We start from the raw sequence: 17,706 nt of genomic DNA, 5'->3' as shown, positions 1-17,706 counted from the left end.
GCGTGGACGACCGGAAACGGCCGGAGACGGCGGCCGGTTGGGCCAGAAAGCCTTCTCTGACTGGAGCTCCTGGCTGGCGTCGAGGCCGTGGTCCTCGAGGGCCGCACGAGGGTCCCCGGAAACGCTCAGTCCCTTCCCCAGCCCCTTGAGGTGGCAGGTGCGCTGTCACCCCCGAGCCTCGGTCTCCCATCCGTGGAACCAAGGCGGGCGGGGGTGAGGAGGATGAGGATGAAAGTGAGCTTGGACAAGGCGAGCCCAGCCCTCGGCCTCAGAGGCCTTCGCCCCGGGTGGCAGCCCCGCGGGGCCTCTGTCCAGGAGCAGCACTTGGCCCTCTAGAGACCTTCGTGGGGTCGGGCTCCCCCCTGCACGCTGCCTGCGCCCCCTGAAGAGCTGGACCGGTGGCTGTGTGCCCTCCGGCCCGCATGCCCTGTGCCTGAGCCTGCCTGCCTGCAGGCGAGCCCTGAGCCGCCGCTGGGGCTGGGTCCTTCCCGCCTCCGTACCAGCCCTGCCTCCTCGGCCCAAGTCCAAGGCAGCGTCCTAACAACTGCTGGTGATCAGGCCTGGAGGGGTGTGGGCAGGGTTGTCCCCACACGGCCAAGCATCTCCATGCAGGGGTTGGGCGCGGGCCGCCTCCTGTCCGCCAGGACTCCTGGATCGCCCTGCTCCCCGATGCCCGTGACATTACGGGATCTTCAGTTTGGGCACAGATGTGTGTGTGAACAAGTCCTGGGTACGTGTATGCACGGCACACAAGTGCAAGGGCGTGCACATGGACACTGGGCAAATGCGTGTGCACGACACGAGTGTGAGCACAAGGGTGTGCAGCGGGTATGCTCGGATGGGAGCAGGGGGATGATTGTGTGTGGTACGTGTGTGTGCTTGTGTGTTGCGTGCACGGGTGGGGAGGAAGAGGCGACAAGAGCAGGCCAGCACACATTGGCTCAGATCAGCCTGTGCCGGGGCTGGGCCTCGTGTGCTCACCACAGCCTTGGGGCCGATGGCCTGTGCCCGTTTCACAGGCCAACCCGACTTCCGTCAGAGCTCGTACCCTGCCCCCAGGACAGCTGGAATGCAAAGGAAGCCAGTCCCTTGCCCTGCAGAGGCCATGATGGTGACTGCTGACCACAGCTTAGGCGCTTCCAGAGAGAGGTCTCCCGAGACAGATGCCCGTCTGAGAGCCGGACACTTTGGCTCTGCTGGAGTGTGAGGCCAACCACTGGGCTGAACTCTATGGCCCACAGGACGAGTGACAGGCATCGGCTTCTGCAGGGAGGGTTGTTACCTGAGAGCAGGGATTGGCTTAGCTCAGAGGTCCCCCCACCCCCGTGTGGATCTTCCCTTTAGGCCTCAGCAGGGGTGTAAGCCACAAGGTTAGGGATGGGTGGAGGGTCTCCAGAAGGAGCCTCCATGCAGCTCCCACTAAAGCTGCCCTGGAAATGCTTGCTCTGGCTTCAGGAGCAACACGGGTTTCTCCATGGTTATGCTGGATCTCCGGGTCAAACTGTCAGCGTGGGGTCTGCAGTGAGCCACCCGCCCCCACCCTTGCTCTCCATGCTCTGGAGCCTGGCTCCCTCACCCCTGCCCAGACCGCAAGGTTTGCAGGTCCACACTGCTCCCGTAGCCCTCATTTGTCCATCCATCAAGTCTCGTGAGCACCTGACTCGCTGTGGCCCAGTCTCCAGTTGTCCCTTACCGACAGAACTCCAGTTTTGTTCAGGGCGGGAATGTGCCCAGCGTCACTGGCAGCTAGAGCTGGCCATGTGACCGTCCTGACGGGGGGAAGATGGGAGAAGGCACAGTAGTCTTCAGGCCCCTCCAGAAGGGACGGAGGAGGCCGGCCAGCTCATCTGACTGTCCTGCCCTCTTCTGTCCCAGCCCAGAGTGTGGGCAATGTGCGGAGGACAGCAGCTATTCCGGGAGGAAGAAGATGGGTCCCAAGCCGAGGACAGGGAGCCTCTGCCCCAAGTGCGCCCCCAGACTCATCGTGACGGGAGAAACAGGTCCCTGCTTCCTTCGTGCTGCTGATGACACCATTCCCAGCAGATAACAACCCCTGTGCGCCTCAGGATGGAACCATCACCCTGGTAGGTGTTGTCCTGCCCACAGCAGGAGGGGTCCCCTGAGGGGAGGCTTGCACAACAGCACACAGAGGACGGCCTGGCGCACGGGGTGGCCTCAAGGGCAGCGCCGAAGGGCATGAGTGAGCACGTGAGCTGTACCTGCCGGTCTCCCTTTTCGCGCGGTGTCCCCCATGTAACTCGGTGAGGCCGGCCCAAGCGCGGGCGACGTAGAGGGCTGGGCGAATCCGGGAGCACGGGGGTGCCGAGGCTCCTGTGCAGGGGACACGCGGAGAGGGGCACACACGGGGAAGGTGTGGCAGGGGCCCAGCACATGGCAAGCGTTTGAGACCGCTCTCGTCACAGCCCTGGGCTCCTAGGAGATCGACTCCGGCGTGAGACTTGTAACAGCCTCCCAAGGTATTTGACGCCAAGAAGGAGTGGCAGAGAAAAAAGCAAAAGCAAACCGTGAGTGTTGTCTCCGCCAGTCACATCTTCAGTGAAGGACGGGTTTGCCACCCCTCCTGGGAATGGCAGAGCCCACGCACGCTCCGTCCCCAAGGGAGGGGGCGTCTCCACACCCCGGGCTCGCCACCTGGCAGTGCGCTCCCTCCTCTCTCGCCAAATCTTACCCTGCTCTCCGTCACTCATTCATTCAGCAATCTTTGCTTCCAATGTCAAGGCAACATGCCAGGCCCTGGGGATACCATACAATTAGATTCAGTTGCTAAGGACAGAAAGCCCCAATAACGTCGGCTGAGACAAAATCGGTGTTTGCTTCTGATGTTGCACACCCGAGTCCAGGCAGGCGATAGGGCTGCAAAGGTGACCTCATGGTCACCAGGACCCCAGATTCCTTTAGTCGGGTTGCTCCCGTGACCCTCAGATAAGATCTTCTGCCTTGCGGCCGTCATGGCTGCTCTCCAGCCTGCAGGAAGAACGGGACCCTGGAGAGGCGTATAGGCACGCTCCCACCCCGGTCCTGCCCTTGTGAGGACACCTCCCCGATCCCCACCCCCTTGGCCAGAGCCGGGTCCCTTGTCGCGGCACGGGAGGCTAGGAAGTGCCCTCATCCTGGGGCCTCGGTTCCCAGCCGCCCTCGGAGCCCTTGTGCCTAACACGAGGCGGGGGGTGGCTCCCCTAGCAGTCGCCGTCAGGACACGGCCTCTGACACGGTGCTCACAGTCTGGCAGCCACAAATGGGCACTGGGAACCTGAGTGGTGGCCATGCGGGAGCAGAACGGGGTCTTGGGGAGCAAGAGGCCCCCCCCAACAGAGAGGCTGGCATAGGGAAGGCTTGAGGGGTAGCGATTCCGGGAGGGGGCTGCGGGTGTCCTGAGGTAGGCGAGGAGCCTGGGGACGTCCCCGTAGGGCTGTCACACGCTCCTCTGTGCCCACGTCCTGAGCCCTGCAGCCACCGCCGACTCCAGAACCCCTGCCCTCCACCACCGCTTCTGCTGCACATCCCCCAGGTGGGAGGGGGCACACGGGGCCGCGTCACCCCGGCCACAGCAGACACACGGACCGTGGACACGGCCCTGCCACTCCCTCTCTCCACGGCCGGTGGCACACAGCTCAGCCTTCTCACGCCGGCACCTGTTTGTGCGGTAGACCCCGGCCCCCATAGGGTGGCACCAGGGACCTTGGCCCGACACCCAGGCGGCCAGCGACAGCTCACGGTGAGAAGGAGTGAGCAGGAGGTAAGCACGGGAGGGGGTAGGGGAGGCGCCGTGGCCGGGACACTTCCGACGCTCATCTCTGTCCCCCTGGAAGCGGCACAGTTCCCAGCCTCCTGGCGGTGTGGTGGCTCCCGGTGGCCCCCAGACACAGGACCCTGAGCAGAGGCAGGGCTCAGCCTCTCCGGGCCTCATGCTGACGCACCGGCCACAGGAGGGAGAGGACGGGCAATTGGCTTTCTTAGGGGGTGACTGATTTCGGGGCAACAAAGGTTGGGTTGCAGGAGGTGGACAGAGGCAAGGGCACCGCCCTCTGCAGGACCCAGGCTTTCACCTTTCTGAGCCCAGGCCACACCTGCGGGTTTGGGGGCAGGTGCATCAGGCCGCCACCATCTCCCAGGGACTCGGTAAGCACAGCAGTTTCATCAGAGAGAGCGGGGGGCTTGAAAATCGGGGGCAAGAGAAGTAGGCGGCGGGGGTGTGCAAGCCTCGGGGGGGGCCCCCTCCACTTTGCATGGGGGGCCCTCCCCCAGACTGGGCTTCGGGCTCCTGGGGGTGGGGGGGGGGGCGGCTCAGGGGGAGTTCTCTCAAGGCAAAGCTGGAACGACAGGCCTGGCCGCAGAACTTCCCACGAGTGAGGGGCGGGGGCCCGGGGACCCTCACACCGGAACTAACCTACCTACAGCCTGCAACCCGCTGTGGTTTCTTCCGAGGTGCTCTGCAAACACGACGCGTTGTCCTCCTGGTAACGAGTATCCGTTTAGGGGCAGGTGGGGTCCACCTCCCCCCACCCCCCGCCGCTGCCCTTCTTCTCCCTCCGGCTGAGCCGCCAGCCCACTGGCCACAGCCCACCAGCAGCCCCAGCCTCCCGCCTCCCCGTGGCGCCTGCCCTGGGGTGTGTGGCTCGACCCCTGGTTCCACCACGTGCCTGCCAGGAGGGCCGCAGTCAGACACCTGCCCCGAGCCAGCCGCCTCCTCACGCGTGCGAGCGGCACAGGCCACAGTGTTTCCAACTCTGTGGCGTTAACGGAAGGCTTGAGGGGGTCGGTGCCAGGGAAGCTTTTAGGAGCCCTCAGCCCAGCACCTGGCCCCCTGGCCTTTGGCACATGAGAACATGCGGACGGCACCCTCAGAGCATCTCAGAGGAGCAGAGGGGACAGACAGGACCGGAGAATCCCCTGCTGAGCCATAAGGTCATCGTTAGGTTGTGTGAGGAAACAGCACGCCATTGCCAGGGTGTCGGAAAGGTTTCCCAGAGAAGGGGCATTTGGGCTGGGTGCTGAAGGGTGAGTAGGAGTTTGTCAGGCAGGAACAGAGTGAGTCTAACATGGATGCTGCAGAAGGCTGCCGCATCCACCTCCTGTGTCCGTTTCTGCCCAAACTCCTATTTCAAACATAGCGCTCGGGGGTTGCCCCAGCCCCCACCTCCCTTCCCCCTTTCCGGGCTCACAAACACAGTCCCAGACACTCACAGAGCAAAGAATTGACTTCAGTATGCTCCCCCCCCCCCCACCCCACCCCAGGAGCCCGAGCCCCCAGCCCCCACCGTTGTTGCGCGGAAACATGGTAATGAGATGCTAATGAGCGAAGGTAAAAATCACAGAGAATAGCAGTTTGCAAAATCACAACACTTTGTGCCTCCGGAGGCTTCCCCCCCCACCCCCCCGCCACAAGCATGCCACCAAACCTCACGACAGCGCCATGTGTGTGGGCAGAAAGCACCCACGAGCCCCACTTCTTGGGGTTGTTGACGGGGTCCAGGGAGGGCAGGAAGAGGAGCCCCTGGCCCCAGGCCCTGCCCAGGCAGGGCTTCTATTCTGCCTGGCTCATGCGCCTGGTCTGATCTGGGGGAGGGTGGTGGGTGTTCCTCTCCTGGACCACCCGTCACACCGGGGTCACATCCAAGCTCCCTGCCTGGCGTCCCAGACCCTTCCGGACACTGCCCCGAGCCCACGACCGCCACCTCTGCCCGCACCCCTGGTCTCCACCCAGCCTGGTGTGTCTGCCTGGAAGGTGACTTCCTCCGGCCTGCGAGGCTACCCTCCCCACACTCTCACCTCTGCTCCTCGGTCTGCGTGTGGGGCCTCCTCCAAGCTTACCCCTCCCACGGCACCGACGGCACCGTCTGCCCCCCCGAACAGTCAGCTACTTGTCGGCAGCGACTGGCACATGGCTGCTTTTCTTGGTGTTTGTCGAACGAATAACCAAGTGAGGGAATGAATGATGGGCTTCGTGTGACTGAGCTGAAGGGCTCTTGGAGATGGTCTGGACTATTCCAAGGGAAGCTGACGCCCAGAGGGAGGATGCGGCCTCCCAAGGCCTTGGCCCTGAGCTCCTGGCCCCCAGGCAAGCTCATCCTCTCCCAGCTGTGGTGGTAGGACAGGTCCTCGGAGCTGGGGACCCTGCCTTCGCCCCACTGTCTCTCCCACACCCCTGGGTCCTCACTGCTGCCCACGCTCCATCAGTGTCCTCCCAGCCAGAGCCCCTGGCAGTCCCTCCTCTGTCCCGGATACCTGCCCCTTGGCCAGGCTGCGGGCTCTGACTAACAGCAGGCCGGGGGGACTTGACGTACCACCAGGGGCTTCTGCTCTGGGGCTGACGGGCCCTGCGCTCCTCCACCTCCAGACCTCGTGGGGCCTGAGTGGGCACCAGGGTGGACAGCATCTCTGGCCCCCTGGAGGTCGTGGAGGCCGAGAGAAAGGTGATCTGGGCTGGACCCAGGTGAGCCGCTCGCTCGGCCCCTCCGCAGGGAAAGGGCTGGAGCACACGGGGCTGCAGCTACCTGCCGTTGACCACCAGGGTCCCAGATGGGTCCGTCCAAGGCAAGTGCAGGGGGTCTCTGGGCCCTGCGCAGGCAGGGGTGGGGCCTCGGGAGGAAGGGAGCCTCCATTTTGAAGATCCTAGCGTGGGTTGATCGGGCTCATGGTGGCAGGGAAGGGGGCTGCGGGCAGGACTCCGGGCCGAGGGGCTGGCCGGGCAGAGCTGGGCGGGGCTCCCAGCAGCGGCAGCGCTGTGATGACCACAGCCGGGGGATCCAAGCTCCCCTGGGCCACTGGGCACCACTCTGTTCCACGGCCCAGCCACGCCCCGTGAGATGTGGCTCCCGGAGGCACCCCGGAGCCTTGTCCCGGTTCAGACCTGGCTGCTGCTCTTCCTTGCTCTGTGACTCTGAGAGCAAGTCCCTCTGCCTCTCTGAGCCTCAGTTCCTCCCGGGGAAATGGGTGCCTGGCACCAGCCACGTGGCTGTGACGTACGCAGAGGCTGGCACGGAGCTCTTTGTATTTCGCACCATAACTGGGAAGAAAGGGGAGTGCTGGGCCGTCCAAGACGGAGCAGAGATGAGGTCTGTCCTCGAGAGCCTCACGCACCTGTCCCTGCCCCGTCCCTGGCCATGCAGGTGTACTGCCGCTGGCCTCCCCTGGTGACCGTGGGCCAGTGCTGGGCTGGGAGGTGTTGGGCGCATTGCCTGTGTTTGGTGATCACTGTTGTATTTATAGGGCTTGATGGGGATAAAAATAAAGTGAGTGCGGTCTTGGGAGTTACCGCAGAGCACAGCACAGTGTGGTCTCGCCGTTCCTGCTTGGAGGCGGGGCCTGCAGGGGACAGGCAGGGGCGCAGGGTGACGAGCGGACATGTTGGTGGATGTCAGTGGGCTCACGTGAACGACCTGAAGCAGGGTTCGCGCCGCTCCTGCCCTCTGCTTCTCCCACCCAGGCCTCCGTGGGGCCAAAGGGTGCGTTAGTGCATATCCAGTGTCGTAGGGCTTAGCCTGGGACCAGGGTCAGGGCTCAGGGTGTGACCAGGGTCAGAATGTGCTAGGGGTTGGGGTTTAGCATGTGTCCTGATCTCCAGGCAGGACCAGTACTCAGGTCCCATCTGGGAACCTATGTGTACTTGAAAGTGTCCCCATCAGGCGTCCTGTGGTCTGGATCCCTCTGCACCACAGACTGTCCTGAGTGCTTCGCGGCAGGGACAGTGCTCCACACGTGATGGGAACCCTGTGGCCCCTCCCTGTCTGGGTCTCCCCATCCCTGTCCTCCAAAGAGGGCAGTCCCCCCCCCCCAGCTACATCCCACCCCCACTGGAGCCTTGTCACCCGGGAGACCCTCGCCTCACGTGGGGAAGCCTCAGAAGCAGGTGCTTTGCCACCAAGCCTGTCCCCTTCCCTGGCTGTACAGCCTGCAGTGGCCTCCGTGGACACCCCAGATTCCCCTTCAGGCCAAGGGAGCCGGCTCCCTGCCACTCGTGTGCCGCCTCCGTCTGTGGGACTGACCCTGGCTGACCGGCGTTCACTCGCTCGCCGTCCGTGGGGCAGCCCACACCCAGGACTGGCTGATGTGCGCTGCAGAGGCCCGCACCCTTGTCCCTGCTTGGGACAGCTCCTCAGGGCCATCCCTGCTCCTGTCAGCCAGCTGAGGCCTCGGGGACACGGCAGCCTCTCCCTCCCTCCCCCCTGCCACATGTTCCCAGCAGCTTTCCCTAGGAAAGTCCCAGCAGGCAAATCTCAGTCTCAGGGTCTGCGTCCTGGCTGAATCCCTCTTTCCTGTGGACCCCGTTCCTGATGCTCCCCGCTCCCAGTCAGGCCCTCCCAGCCTTTTCTGCTGTGAAGGCACCGGCTTCTGTGCCGCAGGCGGGAGCTCGTCTGAGAGCTGAGGAGCAAGATGGGGTGTGTGCGGGACCCCCCGGGCTCCTAGATCCACCCGGGCCTGAAGCAGTATCCTGCCAGGAACGTATGGGAGTTTATTGGGTTTTCTTTCCCTCTGAGTTCGGAGCCCCACCAGCCTGGCCGTGAAGCTCTGTGAATCGGGAGACACCTTGCCAGTGGGGAGGCTGGGGACGCTGAAGGGCCGCCAGGTGCACTGAGGATACTGGACGTGGCTCAGGGCCGTGCGAGCCACCAGGAGCTCGGGACACCAGCTGCTGTGTCCCCGAAGGTCATCTCCGGCTATCACAGCCCACCACCGCTGGCTCCAGGGGGCAGCGCCGGGGTCCTTGTCCCCCGGGGAGGGGCAGGGGTGGCCCCTCCGTCAGCTGACCCGGGCCCCACAATGAGGCCCTGCACAAGGGGCCGTGGCCACTGCAAGTTGGGGCCCCCCGCCCGCCCCCGCCGGGTGGAGGAGGATCCCAGGGGAAACCAGGTTGGCTCGGGCAGAGAGCGGCACCAGGCCCGGTGTCATCTGGGCCGTACCCAGCCCACCAGCACATCAGCTTGCCGTGGAGGGGACTCCTGCCTGCCTCGCTCCCGTGCAGGCCCCCCCAGCACCACACCTGCCATCTACCCCCCAAAGCTGCTGGCCAACACAGACATCCCTCTGTTGGCAGAAACCAGGGTGCCCGGTAGCTGACCCCGAGCTCTTCCTCCCTCAGCCCTGCCTGCCCGCCCCTCCCTTGTGGGCCAACGGCTCTCTCTGCCTTGGGTCCCTGGGTGCCCCTTTGCCCAGCCACCCGGGCAGAGTCTTCTGGAACCTGCAGTCCATGAAGTGGATATTAGACACGGGGAGGCGGAGGCTCTGAGAAGGGGAGTGGCTGACAGCCCTAAGACAGCAGGACAGACCTCTCTGCTGCCCCACTGCTGGGGACCCGCCAGGACTCAGGCCACTGAGAGGCCTGGGCCTGATTCCAGGGGCCAGGCCCCTGCCAGCCCTCGGCGTCCGGCTGCAGGGGGTTCGGAGGGGCGGCGGTGGGAGGGCTGGTGAGGACAGCCCAGCCACCTCGGCTGTGTAGAGGTGTGCCCGCGGCTCTGAGTGGTGTTGGCCACACTCGGGGGTGAGAACAGGCTGGGAGGTGCAGAAGGGGCAGGCCGCCTTGAAACGGGGTCAAGGAGGCGTGGGCGTTCGCGGGCCAGAGGGCAGCGAGGACACGGGTGCGAGGGCGGGGGGCTGGGGCAGCAGAGGCAGGAGGCCTCCCGCGGGCGCCCAGGCAGGGAGGCTGCTCAGGCCGTGCTGTGTGGGGGTGGCGGGCTGGCCACCCCCCGGGCCGTCCCCGGGACACCTCTCTCGCAGACACTCTGCTCTCCCGGCCCCGCCCCTGCTCCAGGGGTTCATATCACCCACTGTCCAGCAGCTTTGTGGGCCTCTCTGGGTCTCCATTTTGGGGCTGGGAGATCTCAGCAGACCACCTTCCACCCTTCCCCTGGGCACAGGGGCCCCACCCACAGAGCCACACTAGGCCGTCGGAAGGGTCTCTGGGGGGCTGGGCTGCCCCGGAAAACGTCGTGAAATGCCCATGGCTCTGCAGGATGGGTCCTCAGGGTCCTGGACCCGGCCACCCCCCCAGGCCCTCCCCAATGACCCCCTCCCCAAACCTGGTGGGAGAGTCTGGTGCCCTGACTGGAGCTTTTGATTCCCAGAAATGCTCCACACCAAGAGCCGGACCACCTGAAACTGTGCTTCTTCTGTCCTGAAATCCAAAGTCGCTCCTTCCAAGGGGAGGCCGGCGAGGACTCACTGTGCCCACCCCCCCCCCCGCCTGCCCTGCCCCCACCCCAGTCTTGGCTTTGGCCAGTCCTCCCGCCCCCATCCCCACGGCCAGACCCCCCTCCAGTCTTCCAGCGCCCTTCTGTGAGCCCTGACCTCCCCTCCCCCCGCCCTCTCCACTAGCACCCAGGCTCACCTGCTGGGCCCCCCGCGAGGACCCAGGGCAGCCTGGCCTTTCTGGGGCCTGTCGCACTTGTCCCTCGTGCATCCTCCCCAGCGTCCCGGGTCCCCACGAACTCCAGCACAGGTGTGCACTCCTGCCCTTCACACGGCAAAGGGGACGCGGCCCCTGGCCTCGCTGGTGTCCGGACCCTTCGCACACTGCTTCCCGTCCTGGAGGGGCTCCAGCCGGTCAGCATCCCCCACCCGTCAGAGCACAAGAGTGGGAGGACGGGCCCCTCCACTCGTGTCCCCAGGCCCCCACCCGCGGACCCCTCGGCACGTTCTTCCTGTCCTCCTCCCAGACTGACCACGTGGCTGCAGCCCTGCCTCGTGAGGCCCCTGGGCCGGGCTGCCTGGGTCTGCTGCCCACGTCACCCCTGCCTGGGCTGTGCAGAAACCTTGGCTTCTCTGTGGTTGCGTGTGAGACATCTTCACAGGACGGCTGAGGCATGGCAGGAATCAGAGCGTAAGGCTCACGGTAGGGCGGCCCCTGGCCAGGACCCCATGCTGGGACCTCAGCTCCCTGCTGCCCTCCTCTGTCACCCGCCTCGGACAGTGAAGGGGTGTCACTGGCGGACCTGGGCCCTGGCGGGGTGGCCAGAGTCCAGAGGGGGCTCACAATTGTCAGGGGCCTGGAAGGCTAGCCTGGCGCCCGCGCCCCTGTGGGCTTTGGGCCGGTGTCCCACCAGTCCCCACATGCCTGACTCAGCCACTGCCCGATGTCGGGATGGGCTGCACCAGAAGGCAGGTAGGTGGTGGGGGTGGGGGGGGTGCCCGACGTCGGGTGGGTCCGAACGTTCACAGCAACTTCACATCTCCGCCTGGCTGCCACCCCTGACCCCTGCCATCACCGCGGGGTCACCAGCACCTCCATCGCCACCACCCTCAGTGCCACGGTGCCACCCGTGTCCCTTCTGCTGCACCACGTCACCGTGCAATCCCCGCCCGTTCCACACCCGCTGGGGGGCCCGCCGCCATGTCACGGGCTCCTCGTCCCCCCGAGGCTGCACTTGGTCTCACAGATGATTGGCTTTCCCGCCCAACTGATGACGGGAAAGGATGAGAAGCTTTCGGACAAACATCTATCAGACCACGGGCCGCATCCAGCGAGAAGATAAAGGTTTTTCTGAAGGGTCAGGGAGGGACGTTTAGTCTGAGCAGTGCAGGGAGAGAACACTTCACTTTATCAGAGAGTCAAAGAATCTTCAGGTCAGACAAGAACCCATCTGAACTCAGGAATGATCCGGGAGCAGCGCGCAGGCCGCATGGTCAGTGACAGCTTCAGAGGGTGAAGGCCCACCCACGGCCTGCCCTGTCATTAGGCCTGGTTAGCTTTGCCCCCACCTTCCACACACGGGGTGATGCCTTGGCTTGACAGGTCAGGCTTAGACAGGAGGGTCTGTGACTCCTCACTGTTGGGAAGACAGACGGTGACTCGGGGAACCCCCACCCCCTTGTGCCTTCTCCTCCCACTTGGAAATAGGTAGGCACCCCTGGGGTTGAGACCATGGGGAGGAGGGGGTCTGTGTTAAAAGTACCTGGGGTTCAGGTTCTCGGTGGGACAGAGAACTCACTGCCCCCTCCCACCGAACGTGGCTACGACACCCAGACAGAGCGCAGGGAACAGCCGTATCAGCACTCTGGAAAGTCAGCGTCAGCAGGTGACTGCAACTCGAAGGAACCCTCGGGTCACTGGTGTCAACCCTCGGGTCACCCCTCTGGTGTCCTCAAGTCTAGGGTGGGTGTTGGTGCCCAGCCAGAGCTCAGAGAAAACCCCTCCAGTTCTGGTTCCCAGAACAACAAAGAGGACTCCTATCACGGAGAGTGGGAGACATTCCTTGCTTGATTTTCCTTCTCTGCTGTCCCCACACCCGGCCCCAGGAGCACCTGCGGTGGCTGGCACGGCAGCAGTGGGTCTGCGGGCACCCAGCGTGAATGCAAGAGGAGAAAAGTCCCTCTCGGATCAGGACCTGTGCCCCCAAGAACGTGAGACGGACCCACGCTTTTCCAATCTGTCCTCATCCAACGTGGCCCCAGATGTAGGCACAGCGGCAGGCAGTGAACACGGAGCGTCCTAATGAGAATCCCCACCTTTAGACCGGAAGACCAAAGGGAGGGTCCCAGGAAAGGGCAGATACCCGGGGAACACAGAGAAGGGGCCGGAGAAAGTAACCGCGTATAGTCCTTTCTGGTTGGTGAGGACAAACCCAAGCCGAACATGCGTGGCCCCTAAACGGTGCACCACCCACGGTGAGAGGCAGCCACGGGGCGGACACAGCCAGTCCCACAGCAGCCACGGAGGCCCGCATGGGGCAGATGGGAACAGCACCGACAGCCTGTCCACACTGACTGGTAGGAGGAACCGCGACCCCTGAAGGCCGGTTGGAACTTGCAGCCTGCACCCAGCTGGCCTGTTGCCTCCGCGAGTGAAAGTGTCTACACCTTCACACGACTTAGAGCAGAGCCAGAGCCTTCTAATACAATCTTCAGAGTTTCCAGGACACGATCCAAACGGCTTGGCAAATGAAGAAACGGGAGAGTCACAACTTGCGTTCTGTACGGCACAAAACAACAAACAGAAGCCAACTCAAGATAACACAGATGTGAAGATTAGCAAACAAAGACGGAAAAGCTGCTGTCATAAAAAGTGTTTCAATAGGTAAGAGCAAACACTCTTGAAACAAGCAGAAATACAGAAAGGCTCAGCAAAAAGAAAAAAGAGAGAGAGAGGGAGAGAGAGAGCACATATAAAGAGGAACCAGAAGGAAACATGAGAAGTGAAAGACACAACCAAAACAGAAGTACTCATGGTTTAAGTTCAAAGCTGAACAGACGGGACGGAACGACCAGGGGCACAAACAGCACAGGAACAGAAACAGAACCTCCGGGACCTAATGTTCACGAACGTGGGGTCCCGGAGGGAGATGGGGAGGAGTCTGATGCAGGAAAAAATGTGAAGAAAGGGTGACTGACATTGTCCCACATTTAGTAAAATGCACACACCTACAGATCCAAGGTCAACAAACCAAAACGTTCATCCTTGGGCGCATCAGATTCAAACGAACAACTAGCGATAGACGACAAGCCCTCGAAGGGGGACAGAGAAGCATCACAGATCGCTTATGAGAAAAGTCATCCGAAGGCTTTGGATGCCTCGTGGGAAACCGTGGCGTCCAAAGGTGAGTGAGGCAATGCGTTCAGAGCTGGGGCCCAGAGTTCTGTGTCCAGCTAAAGTATCCTTCGGGATCGGAGGACAAAAAGAGATGCTCCCAGAGGCAGGAAACCCACGGGACCTGTGCCAGTCCCCATGAGCCTGTCATGGTTCTGAAATAAAGAGTTAAGGAAAAGGGCAAAAGAAGAGACACCCCACCCAAGAGGGCGTTGGGTGATAAGAAAGCACGCGCGCAACATCGTTAGTCCCCAGGGAAATGCCGACCCAGACCCTACGGGTTTCCACCTCACACCCGTTAGAGCAGCTGAACTAAAGGTGCCAGCGAGAGAGGGTGGGCGACAGGGATTCTCGCTGCCGGCGGGAGCACGCACGGACCCCCGCTCTGCACAACAGCTTGGTGGCTGCTGCCCGAGTTGCACACAGGTGTGCACGGGCCCCGACGGCCTTCTGGCAAGCGGGTGTCCGCCCGAGGCATTTACCCATGTGCAACAAACAGCCCACAAGCGTGCACGGCGTCTTTGTCTGTGCGAGCCCCGAGTTGAAAACCGACCAGCACGCTTCCGTGCAGGATGGCAAAGCCACCTGGGGCAGCCCCACGCCCCGGAATAGTCCCCAGCCAGAAGGGACACAAGCTGCTGGTCGACCCAACGATGCAGCTGCATCTCAGGTCCGAGAAGCCAGCCCCTGGGGGCTGTGAGCCTCGCGAGCCCACCCACAGGACGTCCTGGAAAGGACACGACGATTACGACAGAGGTCACAGGAGTGGTGGCCAGAGGCTGGGGTCGCGGTAGGCGCGACTGCAAACACCTGTCTTTTCTCCTCCCTGCCTCTTTGAGCAGGTCCGTACCCGAAGTCAAATGTCTAGAGGGTTGGCAAGTGTGGAGCGAACCAATTCACACTTGGCCGGGGGGCCCCCTCCCCCCACCCCACGCAGCCGCCTCTGGGGCTGCCCGCCCGCCTGCCCGGGCCGTCTCCTTCTGGCTTGGTTCCCAGCACCGCTGCCCCCTGTGTGCCTAGCGTTGGCGACTCTCGGCCCCGCCAAGTGTGTGGGCTGATGGTGTCATTCCGTACATGGACTGTGATGGCAGATTCGCAAATACAAAAACATGTCAAAACTCCTAGAATTCCACGGGTTAATCTATTATCTTTAATTGTCGAGGATAAAGCCTCAACCCCAGGGACACAAGGCTTCGGGACCACTCCTGGTGGGAGCATATGGGGTGCAGGTGGCCGCGCCCTGGCTGGGCCCCCGCGTCCTTCTCGAGGTGACATCATGGCCAAGGGTGACGCTTGGCCCCAAGCGTCTCCTCCGCCCCCTCCTCTATTTGCACCTGTGGCCTCCCGGCCTCCGCCTCCCTCCTCCTCTCTCTGGGTGTTCTGCCTCCCCCAGGGGCTCTCCAAGGGCGGGGGACCCCCTCCTCGTCGGACTGGCTGCTCTCCAAGCAGACTGGGGTTCCCTGGGCCCCTCGAGTGTGCTGGCCTCTGCCGGTGGAGATGCTGGCCCCACGCGACAGGCACAGACGCCCAGCCCCAGGGCAGCCCAGGTGCAGGAGGGACCGGGATTTGAAAGCAGGACGGGACGAAGCCAGCAGCCCCCCTCCCGGCACACAGCTGACCTCTGTTGCTTCTGCCTCGTCCTCAGGTCGGGTCCGCACCACCTCTGCCCACCGTCAAAGGGCATCGTGGAGCCTGGGCAGCCGCCGTGCTGGGCGGGGGCAGGAAACCCGCGCAGAAAGCCCGCGAGGCCTCCGCACGGCCCCCAGTGTGGGGGATGCCGGGATGGGGGCTCGGCACCTGAGGGCCTCTGGGGTGGGGGCCCGGACTTGGGCGCCTGCCTGCCAACCGGCCCTCCGGTAGCCGTCAGAATCGGCTGTGCTGAGACCCTCCTGCCAAGCGGGGGAGGGCTTGTGAGCTAAGCACGTGACACGCGGGCTCCCCGGATGGCCCGGGAGGACAGCCCTCATGGCTCTGAGGATCCGGGTGAGGCGAGGAGGGCAGGAAGCAGGCAGCAGGGGCGGGTGGGGAGGGTGGGGAGGGTGGGGAGGCCGGGAGCCCGGGGCCCTCTCTGCCGGTCACACGCCACCTCCAGCCCGTTGACACCGGCCGGGCACGGGCACTCGCTTCTCCGCTCTCCGGGAGGCAGGCCCCGCATCTCCTCGGCCGCACAGCGCACCCCTGCGTGGCCGCTGTAGGGCGGCCACTGGATCGTGTACCCCACTGCCACCCGTGGGGTCCTCTCTGCCGTGGCCTGCCCTGCCTTCTCCCTGCCCGAAGCGTTGGAAGGAAGCCCGTCCTCAGCTCTGTCTGGCTCTCTCCCGTGTCCCTTGCTACGGCTGCCTTGCTCTAAGGCTTGTCTCCCCACCAGGGTGTGGTGACCTAGGGGAAGCACAGTGCCTGACTCGCCCGCTGCCCCGTCTGCTGCTCTTGGAGCAAGGCGCCACTCTGCTTGCCCGTGGGCACTGAGTCCCGGTTGCCAGCTGAGCCTGGACTGCCAGGCCCTGTGCTGGGATGTCCCGGCGGGGGGCGGGGGGGTGGGGCTCCCAGGAGGTGGCGTCTGTAGCCATTTGGCCCGGGCCCCATTACCTACTGCCCCTCTTCCACAAGAATGGAAGCCTGGGTGTCTTGCTGGGTGAGAATCTGCCCGAATAAACGCCTCACTTCCCAGCCTGCCTCGCAGCGTGGTCTAAGTTCTGACCAACAGAATATGTGGGAAGCTGGAGCCCCGATCGCACTTGACCTGAAACCCACAAAGTTCAGACTTCTCGTTTACATGAACCAATCCATCCCCGTTATGGTTTAGGCAGGCCCGGGTGGCATTTTCTGTCACAGGCCAATGAAGCTTCCCAAAAGCTACTGTGGGGGACACACGTGCCGTGAGAGAGGCATACGGCTCAGTCCTCCTATGCGAGGAGAGTCCTGACGAGGGAAAGAAGCCTGGGGAACACGCAGAAGGCTTCCTGTAGGAGGAGGAGCACTGGAGGGGAGGGGGTAAGAACATTCCATACGGGCGTCGGGGGGCTAGGGCATAGGGGCTGGCCACACTCCGGCCAGTCCCACAGACAGGGAGAAGCCACGGCCCCCAGCCCCACAGCCATTCTAGGGCCAAGAGCCTGGCCACCCGCGGTTGCCAAGCCCCAGACACTTTGCCAGTCTCCACTTGGCCCAATTTAAAATTCACAGGTAGCTCCCCACACCTTCCTCCGAGCTGTGAAACGCACAGCATGACCTTTACACAATCTGGGAGGTTTATTTCACACGCCACCCGGACTTTTCGAGGCCACGGGGATTTGCCACTCCGTTCTCCGCCGGCCACGGGCACGTGTCAGGCATGCGCACACATGTGTGACAAGCACAGGTACCTGTGCCCTCATACTGTGGGGCCTGCACATCCCTCGTGTGTTCATACGTGTCCACGCGTGCGGGCTAGCCACGTTTGTGCTCTGCCCTCACACCTGCATCCACGCCCAAGCGTGAGTGTGGGGTGCGCACGTGTGTGGTGTGAGTGTGCGTGTGCATGTCTGTGTGCACTCCTGTGTGTACGTGATGCGTGTGCGCACACCCATGTGCACGCACACACACACACGTGTTGCACACAGAGGCACCTACTAACACACACATTCCCCCTCCAGATTCAGCAGTGACTGAGGCCCTGGGGGCGGGGAGAGCCAGGTGAGCTGGGGCCCAGTCACACCTGAGGGGCGCCCCCACCACTAACTCTCCGGCCCCCACTGTGGCAGAGCTAAGGCTCTCCGATCAGACGGGGACACGGCTACGGCCACGGGCAGAGGCCCGGGAATCCAGCTCTGTGTCCGCTGGTCCGTATGACATCAGAGCTCGGGCCAGAGCCCCCTTTACAGGTAACTCATCTGTGGAATGGGCATCCCCTTCCCTCCCGGGGCTCTGAGGAAGGCAGAAAGGGACGGGGCTAGCTGGTATGCAGAAAGCCTTGGGTCAGGAGGGCCACGGTCCCCCCTTGCCTGGTCCTGGGGAACCGCCCGCTCCCTGGATTTCTAAAACGAGGCTCCAGAGGTGCCGAGTCAGTGTGTCAGAGCCCCAGAGTCACCCTGATGTGGCCGCCCCGTCCCCATCCTGGCTCTGGGAGGGAACAGGCCGCTGCTCCCCAGGTCCCAGGGGACCTCAGCGAGAGCTGGTGGGGGCTGGGG

General features: G+C 63.6%; 1 long non-coding RNA gene across 2 annotated transcripts; it reads left to right on the top strand.

Moving 5' to 3' along the window:
- Nucleotides 1-17: 17 nt before the first annotated feature.
- Nucleotides 18-7,510, top strand: LOC106989392 (uncharacterized). Of its 2 annotated transcripts, none has more exons than XR_008292642.1 (3): nucleotides 18-730; nucleotides 1,020-2,084; nucleotides 2,424-7,510. It is a non-coding gene; the product is annotated as an uncharacterized LOC106989392 (long non-coding RNA). The 2 variants fall into 2 exon arrangements; XR_008292641.1 differs by having other exon boundaries at nucleotides 18-1,203; nucleotides 1,876-2,084.
- The last annotated feature ends 10,196 nt before the right edge of the window (nucleotides 7,511-17,706 follow it).

The sequence above is a fragment of the Acinonyx jubatus genome, chromosome F2 (genome assembly GCF_027475565.1).
Source record: "Acinonyx jubatus isolate Ajub_Pintada_27869175 chromosome F2, VMU_Ajub_asm_v1.0, whole genome shotgun sequence".
NCBI classification, from domain to species: Eukaryota; Metazoa; Chordata; class Mammalia; order Carnivora; family Felidae; genus Acinonyx; species Acinonyx jubatus.
The sequence above is the reverse complement of the archived record's forward strand: the minus strand, read 5'-3'. Positions and strand labels throughout refer to the sequence as shown.